Below are 11,086 nucleotides of genomic sequence, written 5' to 3' on the forward strand. Positions count from 1 at the left end.
TGTTTCAGGTATTCTACTTAGGTCCTTAATGCATTTTGAGTCTGGTGTGTGGTGATGGACAACAGTCTAGTTTCATTCTTTTGCAAGTGGCTCTCCAGTTCTCCCAGCACCATTTATTGAAGAGGCTTTCCTTTCTTTACTGCATGTTTTTGGCTTTTTTGTTGAAATTTATTTGCCATATAAATTTACTTTTGGACTCTCGATTCTGTTCCACTGGTCCGTGTGTCTGTTATGCTGCCAGTACTATGCCATTTTGATTACTGTTGCTTTGTAGTATAATTTGAAGTCAGGCAGAGTGATGCCTTCAGCCTTATTCTTTATTCTCAGGATGGCTTTGGCAATTTGGGGTCTTTTGTGCTTCCATACAAATCTGATGATTTTTTGTTCTATTTCTTTAAAAAATGCCAGTGGGATTTTTATGGAGATTGCATTAAATCTGTGTAATGCTTTAGGTAATAAGGTCATTTTAACTATGTTGATTCTTCTTTCCATTTCTTTGTATCTTCTTTGATTTCTTTTAATAGGGTCTTGTGGTTTTCATTATATAAGTCCTTCACATATTTCATTAAATATATTCCTAGGTATTTTATTCTTTTTGTTGCAATTGCAAAAGGAATTCTTTTTTCCACTTTTTTTCCCCTGACATTTTGTTATTAGAATATAGAAATGCTATGGATTTTTAAATATTGATTTTGTATCCAGAAAATTTATTATATTTGCTTATTGTTTCTAGTAGTGTTCTTGTGGAATCTTTAGGGTTTTCTTTTTTATTTCTTTTTTTAAATTTTAATTAGTTTCAGGTATACAGTACATTGGTTAGACATTTATATAGTTAGTAATGTGATCACCTCAATTGCTCCCTCCCTCCCCTGACCCTCCACCTAGCCAATGTATTAATGCTAATTCAATTCTCTATGCCATGCTTCCCATCCCTGGGACCACCCATCAGCTACTAATTTGTACTTCTTTAACCCTTCACTCCATTCTCCCAGTCCTGCAAACCTCCCTCCCCTCTGTCCATCACCAATTTGTCCACTATATTTGTGAGTCTGTTTTTGATTAGTTCGTTCTTTTTATTTCTTAAATTCCACATATAAGTGAAATCATATAGTATTTATCATTCTCTGTCTGACTTAAATACCTTCTATGTTCATCACAGCAATATCTTTTTTCATTCCCTTCCTTTTCATATGTAGGGGTCTTGCTTTCTTATCCTTTCAGTCATTCCATCCCTTGGTTGGAGCACTTAATTCTTTTCCATTGAAGATACTTATCAATAGGAATGTAGTTGTTACCATTCTTTATTCCTGTTTTTGATGCATGTTTTTTCTTCTTAAAGAAGTCCCTCCAACATTTCCTGTAATTCTGGCTTGGTGGCGATAAATTCCTTTAGTTTATTTTTGTCTGGGAAGCTCTTTATCTGTCCTTCAACTCTAAATGATAGCTTTGCTGGATAAATTATTCTTGGTTGTAGATCCTGGGTCTTCATCCTGTCAAATATTTTTTGCCAAGCCGTTCTGTCCTGCATAGTTTCTTTTGAGAAATCAGCTGCCGGTGTATGGGTGTTCCCTTATATGTAATTATTTGTTTTTCTCTTGCAGCTTTTAAAATTCTTTCTTTGTATTTAACTTTTGGCATTGTAATTATGATGTGTCTTGGTGTGGACCTCTTTGGATCCCTGATTTTTGGAATCCTCTGAGCTTCCTAGAGTTTTATGTCCACTTCCTTCACCAGGTTAGGGATGTTTTCCAACATTATTTCTTCAAACAGCTGTTCAACATCTTGATTTTCTTCACTACGCTGATCAGACGAATATTTGGAGCCTTAATAGTATCCCATATCCTCCTTAAATCATCTATAGTCTTGGCATCTTTTTTCTTGCCATTCTGTTTGAATGTCCTGATTCCTGTCTTCTAGATAGGGCGTGTGATCCTCTTCTTTATTTACTTTGTTTATTCCTTTGTTTATTCTATTTAATATACTTCTCATCTCAGATAATGTGTTCTTCATTTCAGACTGGTTCCCTCTTATAATCTCCATCTCCATTTTTATCTTTTTTGTTGGAGTTCTCTACATTTTCCAAAAGTTTATTGAGCATCTTTATAACCAATGTTTTGAACTCTGCATCTGTTAGAGATGTTTTCCATCATGATTTCTTCAAATGACTCTTCAACTTCTTGTTCTCCCTCTTCTCCTTCAGGTACCCCTAAGACACGGATGTTTTTTACATAATCGTGTCCCATAAGCTCCTTAAATTATTAATATAATCTTGGCTTCCTTTTTCTTGATGTTCTGATTGGGTATGCTTGGCTTCCCCATCCTCTATATCTATGGTTCAATCCTCTTCATCCACTCTGTTAATTCCCTCTAATATACTCTTCACCTCAGATAATGAGTTTTGTTTCTGACAGATTCCCTTTTGTAATTTCCATTTCCATTTTTATGCTTTTTATCTCTTTGTTAAAGTTCTCACTGTATAAGGGCTGACACCACAGAATAGGATTCACTCCAGCGGGCTCATGTGCCTGTTGAGACCAGCCTTTGGGTCTGCCACATGTGGGGCTAATCAGGTGGTGTTCTGGTAAGGTCTAACACCAGCCCTTGAGTATGTTGGCACTGAAGCCCCTTGGAGAGGTTTTCATACAAGCCAGGTTCAGCTACTGCCTGTGACCGGCCTGGAGCTAACTGGTCGGAGCTTCAAATCTATCCATGTTTGGTCACTGCCTGTGCTGAACCTGGAGACATGTGGGAGAGGCCATGCAATGAACCAAAGCTGGCTACCACCAGTACCTGGCCTGGGGAAGCTCAGCAAAAGGCCCAGGGCACCTCAAAACCTGAGGCTTCCTGCTGGCTGCCCATTAGGCTCGGCAGACAAAAGATCCTTGGATAGTATGTGAGTTGGATGAGATGGGGTTCCAGGGAGTCATCAAAGTAGGGCAAGTGGTATTCCCCAGGTTAGTGCAGATTCAGATTTGGTGCCAGTGCTGAGCCTGTGGCCACTCACAAAATTCTCAGATCATACTGAGGCCAGCTACTGCCCACCTTTGGCTTGCCAAACCCCGAGACTTGTTCAGTAAATACTGCAGCTTGGGCCAGGGCTGGTTGCCTGCCACCAAAAGTGTCTCTGGAGGCACTCAAGCCAAGGCCTATTGATTACTGCTGAAATAGCCTTCTGTGGAGAGCACAGAGTAGGTCTGGTTGACCAGCTATGAATATGCCTCTGGCAATTTGCGACTTGGGTGGGGCAGAGTTCCAGGAAGACATCAGGGTAAAACAAGCAAAGTTCACCAGGCCAATGCAGATTCAGATTTGGCCGTGTGTGGGGAGGGCTCAACACAGGCTACATAGGGAGAGGGCTCAACAAAGGACAATGGTGGCTATTCCTCTAGTCCTTGCCCCGAAGCCACCCAATTCAATCTTTCCCTGTATGTCTCTGGAGCCTGCCAAGCTTCTATCCCTCTGCCAGAGCCCAGGGTGAGTACCTGCAAGCAAGCGAGTCTGTGCACGGGCCCTTTAAGAGAATGTCTGGGTTTCCAGCTGCCTTCCATATCACCCAGATGGTTGGAATCCCCACTGATTTTCATAGCCAGGTTTTGTAGGACTCCTCTTCCCAGCACTGGAACCCTGGGCTTATGAGCCCTCGTGTAGGGCTGGGGCCCCTTGCTCCAACAGAGAGACCTCTACAGCTGAGATGTTCTTCCTGATGCTCAACCATCACACATGGGTGTAGGACCAGCCAATTTTGCATCTGCACCCTCTCCTAGCAGTTTCAAGGTGACCTCTTTATATTTCTAGTTATAAGAGTTCTCTTCAACTAGTCTTCAGATGGTTCTCCAGGTTGACTGTTTTATAATTTAGTTGTAATTTTAATGCTGTCATGGAACGAGGCATGCACAGAGTTTAACTACTTTGCCATCTTGACTGGAACTCAGGAGTGAGTCTTAATATCTTTTGGTAAATACATATTAACTTTCTAAATTAGTGTTTGGGTTAAGTCTCTATGAACTTCAACATCAGTTTCAAGTCATGGATTTCCTTTTAGATGACACACCTCCAATGCTCATTTAAAATTATTTCTGTAATAGAGATTAAATGAGCAGCTTTTTGTAAAAACAATGATGATTTTTTATTGAGAAGACGATTTACTTTTATGAGATGGTTCATGAAAAACTCATTTCAGTAAAACAAAATAGTGCTTTTATAGAATAAAAATAAAGATGCTGATAAATAGATAAATTATAAAATGCCTTCAGATACTTCTTTTCGGTGTTTTTTCTCCTTTCAATTGAATTTGTGATAATACAATTCTTTTATATACCTAAATACAAACTTCTGCTCAAACAGCAATCTCCTTTTAACCATCTCATTTTGCAAGGACACATATATAACATATATTGTCAAGTTCATAGACTGGAACAATGCTCTATGATCTTTTTATAGTACACAGAATATTGGAGGTAGAACAATGGATGTTGGTTAGAAAAGAAAAAAAGAAGTGCATTTAGTTTTTCATTTCAAGTTAATGCAAAACACCTTTATTTTTCAGGAAGTGCCAGAACAATCAACTAAATACGGATGTGTGAACTTACCTGAAGCTTCTTTGTTCATTGACACAATAATCTACTTACAAAATGTGAAACAATATCTGAAAAATAAAATATTTTTCTGAGTAGATCACCTGCCTTTGTCATCTTTAATATATTCATGATTTCTCAATTTTTTCAGTGAGGCTTCTAAATTGCTTAATACTTTCCTAAATCTTACCGAAATTCATTTATCAAAAAAAATTGTTACATTTCCTTACATTTATTTAGCAAAGGTTTATAATTTAATTCCTTGGATTTTTTTTCTAAAAAATTTATTTTAAAACTTTAAAATTTATTTTTGGCCAATTAAAATTTTTCTTTTTAATTTATGAACATAATTTATTTCTAAGGTCATGAATTATCTTCTCCCTTACAGTTATAGACTAATAACCTGTTAATTTTGTTCTTTCAGAGATGTGTTGTTCTTAGAATAGTCATAGGTTTTTGCAAAGCACAGGTGGATAAAGTATGGACCTCATGCTGCTGCTGCTTCTGTCATGGTATTTTATATCACAGAAACACTAAATACAGCAATTAGAAAAAAACAACCATCAAATAAAGGATAATTAAAATTATCTGAAGTTTACAAAACTTGGTAAGCTTTGTAAGTTATACAATAATGACTAAATCCCTACTTTAATTCAAACTATGCTCACACTAATTATAATGCACTGGACCTTTCCTAGAACACTCTTTGTTCTTAGCCAGAGTGCAGCATTAGATGGATTGTCCTTTAATGCCATCCATAAAGATTTGAATACAAGAACACAAAAGTAATCTGATGAAAAATATTAAAATGAGTTACCGTACAAGACCTAAGTTTTATCTGCTTATTCATTACAATAAACAGATTCTATGCCAAATAAGAAAGAAATGACAATTAAATATCCTAGAAAACTATAAGCTTGTAGATGTTAATCTTGGAAGAAAAGATACACAATAAGTTTTGAATATATACTAAAACTTCCAATATTTTAACCTGTAGCCTAAAAAGCAAAATTTGGAAAACTTATACCTAAAAAACTTTGAACATAATTAACAACACTACTCTCATGGGGCAGAAATTAGTTCAAATACAAATATATTTTTCTTCCTTCCCTTCTCTTCTCCATGTACCTTTCCTTTATCTTTCTCTCCATTTTCCTCCTCTCTTTATCCTGTCCTCTTCCTTCTCTCTCATATTTTCATCATCCTTCATTCCTCTGATTTTTTCCCCACTCTCATCTTTCTCATTTTCCCTATGAACTCACTCCTTCTTCCCAAAGCCATACTTCATATCTCCAAATGGATGAATAAGTAAATGCAGACTACCACAAGTTTCTTTTTTGGAATTTCTTAAAAATCAATCAGTTCTTGGATATGAAACATCAAACTGAGACATCCACTAAACAGATATAGATTTCTAGTGAGTTTCTTGCCTCTTCTAGATTCTCTTTTCTCTTAGAAAAACATAGGAAAGGACTTGATTAGATAGTTCACAGAACAGTGAAGCACAAATGGCTTATCAACATATAAAAAGATGCTCCATGTTACTTGTGACTAAAGAAATGCAAAATAAACCATTTGCTAGGTGCCATTTTAAACCTATTAGATGAGCAAAATCATAAATTTGAGAAAAAAAGAATTGGCCAGGGTGCAAGAAACCATATTCCTATACTGTTAATAAGGATATAAATTGGTGTGACCTCTTTAGAACAATATAGTCATAGTTTAAAAAAATAACCTTAAATATATACATTCTTTGATCCAACAATTCTATTTTTAGAAATTTAGCCTACAGATATTTTGCACAAATGCAGAAAGACATAAGTATGGGAATATTCATTTCAGCACTGATGTAAATATAGAAAGACCCTGGAAACAAGCTCAGTGTTCATGATAATACAAATCGTGGCACATTCATACAATGAATACTACATTAATCTTAAAATAATGGTGTGGACTGTATATATAGATAAAAATTATCTCTAAGATGTTAAGTTAAAAAATAAAATCAACTTGAGAACACTGCATACAATAGAATGCCATTTGTTTATTTAATAATATATGCAAATACATATAAACATACACACACTTAAACATAATACATGATCCTCTATTTAAAAGTATAGAAACAAAGCTAAGTATTAGAAGTTGTTGTCTTGTTTACTGTTTTAATTTCACATGGGCATATATAACTTTTTTGTTAAATGTTTAAATACCATCTGGAACTCTAAAAATAAAATAAAATATTCTTTTAAAAATTGTCTATATATTTAAACAAAAATATATAAATATATTTTAAAAGAAGAAAAATGGTAGTTTGTTTTACAAAAGTAGTTTTGACATAAAGTACTGACAAAAAGTACAGCTTGCATCTCCCCCAAATTTATGTTGAAACCCAATCCCCCTTGTGGTGGTATTAGGAGGTAGGGCCTTTAGAAAGTGATTAGTCATGAGGTGGAGCTCTCAAAAATAGGATTAGTGCCCTTATAAAAGAGACCCCAGTCAGTCTGTAACTCGCTAGGCAGCTTCTGTTAGGTCAGCAGCGCAAGGTACTTGCTTGAGTGTACTTAACTGGCTCTTCCTTGCCCACTGTGAGTCTGTTGTGCCCGTTGTGGAGCTCCCACCTGCCTGTGTCCCCTAGCTGTCCCCAGGTTGGGCATTGCCTGGAAGGCAGCTCTGCCAGACCTGCTGTTGGGTCCACAGCCCATGCCCCGCTGTCCCCAAGCAGACGGCTTCATGAGGAACCTGCCTTACTTCTGCTGAGGCCAAGTGGTGTAGGGCTTTGGCCGGAGGCTCTAAACAGCTGCGCATCCCCACAGCTAACTTTACTGAACAAGGAGTAAATAATATTCCAGCTGATGTATCCATTGGCATTTATTATTGTCGAGCCAGTATTAGAAGTGGAGCTGTCCATAACATGGTGGTGAGCATAGGCTGGAACCCATACGACAAGAATATAAAGAAGTCCATTGAAACTCACATAATGCATACGTTTTATTTTTAGAGTCCTGAAGGAGGACTTCAATGGAGAAATAACTCAATGTGATCACGTTGGCTCCATCGGAATCTTCAGAGTCATTTATTTCAGCAATTGAAGGTGATATTGAGGAAGCTAATAAATGACTAGATTCACCATAACTTTTGAAACTCAAAAAAGACAATTTCTTCCAGGTTCCTAAGAGCAAAAGAATGAATGGCCATTGATGAAAAATTATTTTTATTTATTCACTGTTTTCTAGTATTTATTTTAATGTTCATACTATGTAGTCTCATCTTGGTTATACTTTAAAAATCAAACATTTTCCTACCACTGTGAATTAGTTTAAACAGTAAAATGTAGTTACCATATTATGCTTCAACTGTTTAATTAAACCCATCAAGCTACAGTACTAAAAAGATTTAGTTTAAAAATCAAGATTCTTTTTATGTACTATGTTGATTAAAATTTGCCACTTGAAAGGTCTTAAGTGTCTTGTAATGGAAATGAAATGTGTATAACTAAGGGGAATAGGCAAGCCACTAGTTTGAGATGAAAACTATAATTATCATGGTAAAATATTAGTATGTATATACTTGTATAGCATGTGCTGCTAAACAGAGAAGGCTTATAAAAGTAAATGCATTAAACAGAGGTTTGATAGTTTATTATAAATGTAAGGGAGAAAACTTATACTTTACATTTTTGATATTTAGGGCATTACTATTACAAACATGAAAGTTTATGAAACTTCATTTTAATTAGTCATTTTCTTTATGAGGTAAAATCATTGTAATGTGTTAATTTTTGTTACAATTGCCTTAATTGGTCTAGACTCCCTCTGCCTATCATTTTTTTGTCTGTCTTTTAAAACATTAAAATGAGTGTTTCTCAGAAAATGAAAAAGGGACCTCAGAGAGCTCCTTTGTCTCTATCTGTCATTTGAAGACACAGGGAGAAGACAGCCATGTATGAACGGGAAGCAGATTCTCACCAAACACCAAATTTGCTGGCACCTTGATATTGGACTTCCTAGACTCCATACTGTGAGAAATAAATGTTTGTTGTTTATAAGCCATTCAGTTTATGGTATTTTGTTATAGAAACTCAACTGTACTAAGACAAGTACAAAGTACAAAGACAAGTACTTTAGTATATATAAAACACAAAATGATTTTGAGGTTACAGAGCACCTGAGAATTGCCTCTTCCCTTTGAGCCACAACTCTACAAATTACATAAATTTGTCCTCCATTTGTAGTATAAAAATAATCTATTTTCTTTCTGATAGTTGATAACACTCTGTCTACATCCTTCTTATAATAGTTCTCATTTTACTTTTAATGCACCTGTTCTGTGTCTTACAATTGTAGGATTCTAAAAGGCAGAGCAACTTTCATGTTGCCTAGCATGAATTTCCTTTGCCATTATGGGTCCTCGATAATGATATTGAATGAACTACAAAAGGTCATTAAATATTAAGGAAGAGATCAGTGTGTACACTCCATTTTGAGCCTAAGCTTTAGTGGAGTTGAAAGAGTCCATTAATTTAGGGAATCCCTAAATTAATGGACTCTTTGGATCAAAGTATAAGGAACCCTAGAAAAAGAATACATTTTCTGGAAGGAATAACTATATTATTATATCGTTATTCATTTATAATTAAACCCAGTTTAATTTATTAGGTGATTCTTGCCAGAAGACCAAAGCAATTTGATGGGAGGAATGGACAAGTTTGGGTGAGAGACCAGGAAAGAGACATAATTTTTCCCAGTTGGAGAGAGTATGTCTGAACAAATTTTCAAGACACTGAGCTGAGTATGGAAAAGAGATTGGAAGGGGACCTGCCTTTGAGTTAATGAATGAAGTATAAGGAATTGGTCACTAGAAGTAGAGTTGTGGCTCAAACGGAAGAGTCAGGAAAGAACAGAAGGTCAACTTCAATTTCAAGTTTTATATTTTAGGTTATGAACATAATTTCACATACTGTCAAAAAAAAAAAATCAGAGAACTGTGTTCTAATCTGGATTCCGATATCCCCTGAGGTTTTATGGAGGTTATTATCATTTTCCCCATCAGTGAAACAAAGATAATTTATGTCTTCTACCTTACTAAAAGGTTACATATAACTACAGCTGTTGTTATTAGAATTACTGAATTTTAAAATACAAAGCTTTATTATTAATTAAACACATTTTTGAAAATTGTGACAAAATATACATAACATAAAATTTACCATTTTAACCATTTTAATTGTATAGTTAAGTATATTCACATTGTTGTACAACTATCACCCCTACCAGCTGTACATCTTTAGCACTCTTCTATTTTTCCAAACTGAAATTCTGTATCCAATTAACAATAACTTCTCATTTCTCTCTTCCCCCAATCCCAGCCCTCGTAAACCACCATTCTACCTTCAGTCTCTATGAATTTGAATACTCTAGGTACCTCATAGGAGTGGAATCATACCATGTTTGTCCTTTGGTGTCTGGCTTATTTCTCTTAGCATTATGTCTTCAAGATCTATCCATACTGTAGCAGGGGGCGGGATTTCATTTAAGACATAATTTCCATTGTATCACTGTACCACTCTTTGTTTATCCATTTATCCATCAATGGGCATTTGGGCTATTTCTCTGGCTATTGTGAATGTGCTGCTAAGAACATTGTTGTACTAAACACACTCTATTTTTTAAAAAGTTAGAATTTTAGTTAATAAAGCATACTGAATTCTACAGGTTTGGTAGAAATAATGTAAGTTATTCAAATAAATTTTAGGTCATATTACTAATAAGCACCAGATTTAGTATCAGAGATGTTTTTAAAATGCAAATTGAGTATTTAATAGCCCAAGTGATACTAGCACTTAACACTTAGACTATTGTAACTTAACATCTGGGCTCAATCATGTACAAATTATATAAAATCAAATGCTAGAAACTGACTAAGCTCTTCTAACTCTTTTCATTCCTCTCAAAATTAATTTTAAGAATATTTTCCTAATCCTCCTTGTAGGCTACAATTGAGGGAGTTTCTTGCTCTTCCCACGGCCTACCCTCAAGCTCGGGGAATGAGGGTAACACATGCGTTTGTGCAATGGATGTTTAAAGTAAGATTTTCATCAATAAATGTCTGGTTCAGAACAAAAGCTCTTTACTTCCTGATGGATAAAAATAAATATCTGAAGACTGACATAATTTTTGGTCAAGTTCTGATATACTCTGTGACTTAGGGAACAGATGGAAGCGAGTTGTGAAGAAGGAAAATTCTAAGAAAATAGAGCATGGAAATTTGAATGAAGCAGTTTTCTGTCTTTTAGTGAAAGAAGGAACAAGAGGGCAAAACATGTAATGAGTTCCATTCTTTTGTGGAAAAATTTGGTGCCTTTCATGTAGCTTCTGGAATCATTGACACAACTTGGCAAGGCTGGCAAATAAAATTAAGATATGAATCAAAGGGAAAAGACCATGCCTCATTAGGCATTACTTGCTGTTCTCTATGATAATAGAGGAATTTGTGTCAAAAAGAGAATAAAA

The 11,086-nt window shown here is 35.4% G+C and overlaps 1 pseudogene; it reads left to right on the top strand.

The window, feature by feature from the left end:
- Window positions 1-7,295: 7,295 nt before the first annotated feature.
- LOC120587969 (riboflavin kinase-like) lies at window positions 7,296-7,775 on the top strand (annotated as a pseudogene).
- Window positions 7,776-11,086: the final 3,311 nt, after the last annotated feature.

Source organism: Pteropus medius, unplaced genomic scaffold (genome assembly GCF_902729225.1).
Source record: "Pteropus medius unplaced genomic scaffold, Ma_sr-lr_union100, whole genome shotgun sequence".
Lineage (NCBI taxonomy): Eukaryota > Metazoa > Chordata > Mammalia > Chiroptera > Pteropodidae > Pteropus > Pteropus medius.